Here is a 2,248-nt window from a genome sequence, read left to right on the forward strand (position 1 = left end):
ACTTTATGAAGTATAATTAACACATTACAGCAGGCTGGTCACCATTTTTATCAAATTACTATATACATATATAGTAATATTTTTCATAAATATTATTTATAATTATCTTATAATTGACCTAATTATAAATATTTTAGTTTTTATTTTGAGTTCACATTTGGCTTTCACACACGAAGTTTTTAAAGGGCTTTTAACATATTTTTCCAGTCGGCAAAAATACCTACAGTTGCTAGCCAAACATATAAAAAATGTATATTAATTTTGTATCAAATATGTATTTTATATATTAATATATAAAAATTATACGTGACTATTATTTTTTTGGAGTGGCTGTATATTGTAGATGGAGCAGCTATAGAGTGTAGATTTTTCTTTTTCTTTTAATTAACCGTGAACTCATCCAGCAATCGTCTCATCACTATCCTGATACTTGATCCATTCAAGTTCCTAAATTAGCTTTCTCACAGTCTGTTTCATTATAAAATAAAATAGCATGGACGATCTTTTTTCTTTTTTTTTTTGTACTTGCTTATGTACTTGATAATTACTTAATATTTAATTTGAACTGGTCAAAAAAAGAATTAAGTTGACAATATTGAGTTTCATATGCTATAAATATCACCATTTCTGTTGCTAATTTCCTCATCAAGAAATCCAAAAGAAAAATATTAGCCATGGCTAAATACACAGCCTTCATTGCCCTCATCTACTGTCTTCTCCTTGTTGCTGCTACTGGTGAGTCAAGAACTTTTCTAATCATGCTTTTTGGCTAAACCTTTTTACCAATGTTGCGATTTCCTCTCTATACACAACTCCTTTTTTGTGGCTCATGCTGTAATAAGAAAGATCTTTGTTAGGTAAATGTTGGGGAATATTGAGTTTAAGCATCCAAAGTATGTTAGGACATTATTGTTTTATTGAGTGATTATCTCATTTAAAAGTTTAAACTATTAGATAAAGTACGTTTTTTATTACTTAGTTATTATGTAATCTCTCGCTGCAACCTTCATTTGTCGGTATGTTGCTTTTTCATGAGCCAAACATGTAAAAATATATACGTTTTGGGTGGCGGTAAGATTTGAACGTAAGACCTCCTTCCTGCTCTTATTATAATATTATGTTGAGTTATGTGATCGTCTCATTTAAATGGTTAAACTGGTAGAGAGAGTACCTTGTTTAATTCAAGTACTAAATTATGTCTCAACAATTATATAAAGTGTTAAGTATATCTCAAGTACTTATATATCCTTGGTTTTAAATTTCCCGATGATTTCGTGCAGAAATGCAAATGGCAGAAGGAAAATACTGCTGGAAGAAAAGTCACAAGTGGCATGGGCCTTGCCAGTATTCTTACAAATGTAGCCACCATTGCAAGCACTATTTTGGAGCTGAATATGGAGTTTGTAAGAAATATCAATGGGGAAAATATGCTTGCTATTGCTATTCTCCTTGCCATTAATCATGAGGAATTAATTAACTTCAGAGTCTCAACGATTGGCTTGGACTGATATATATAAATAAGAAGATGACTTTTTCTGTTTTCAGAGTACTAAATACTGCATCAACAATTAGTTAGTTTGATTTTGTTGTGTGTTTGTTGTGTCACAATGTAATAAGTTATGTCTCTAGCTTGACTTTTTTGGCCGAGCTAATTGCATTTGCCTGAACAATTATGTTGCTTTCATTTTATTTTATGTTTCTATATTGGTGTTTAATTCGATGTTGTGAACCATTGCATTACACTGAATAATACTAATATTTTTATTAAAATATCATTTTGTGCCAAATATGAAGTGAGTGACCTTGATCCCTACCTTGTATATTAATATATCGTGAGGACTTTCGCATGTGAAGAGAGGGCATCAGATATTTGGCTTTACAAAACAATTGGTTAATTCTTAAAACTAGGGAGTTCAATTCCCATTTGTCCAAAAGAAAAGGTCTTTAGCTTCTTTTGTGAATTGATAAAGGATACTATTTCCAGAGGGAATGAAAGCATCAGATATTTGGCTTTATATTTTGTCCGAAAGATATATTATTTTACATTAAATATTATTTATGCGTCAACAACTTGATTAGTTTTCCTAATAACCAAGGGTGATGCTCGTTCTTGCCTGGACCACACAGTCATATGAACACTTATTGCAGTTGACGTTCTATGCTATGTAAAAGTGATAAATCTGATTTGTTTTTACACAGGGAATCAAGTATCAAAAGTAACATAATTTGTTGAAATCACTCGGAGTGA

General features: G+C 30.9%; 1 long non-coding RNA gene across 1 annotated transcript; it reads left to right on the forward strand.

Annotated features, from left to right (window-relative positions):
- The first annotated feature begins 580 nt into the window (after window positions 1-580).
- On the forward strand, window positions 581-1,715 carry LOC104100157 (uncharacterized). The gene is made up of 2 exons (XR_011412103.1): window positions 581-735; window positions 1,281-1,715. It is a non-coding gene; the product is annotated as an uncharacterized lncRNA (long non-coding RNA).
- The last annotated feature ends 533 nt before the right edge of the window (window positions 1,716-2,248 follow it).

Source organism: Nicotiana tomentosiformis, chromosome 11, assembly GCF_000390325.3.
Source record: "Nicotiana tomentosiformis chromosome 11, ASM39032v3, whole genome shotgun sequence".
NCBI classification, from domain to species: domain Eukaryota; kingdom Viridiplantae; phylum Streptophyta; class Magnoliopsida; order Solanales; family Solanaceae; genus Nicotiana; species Nicotiana tomentosiformis.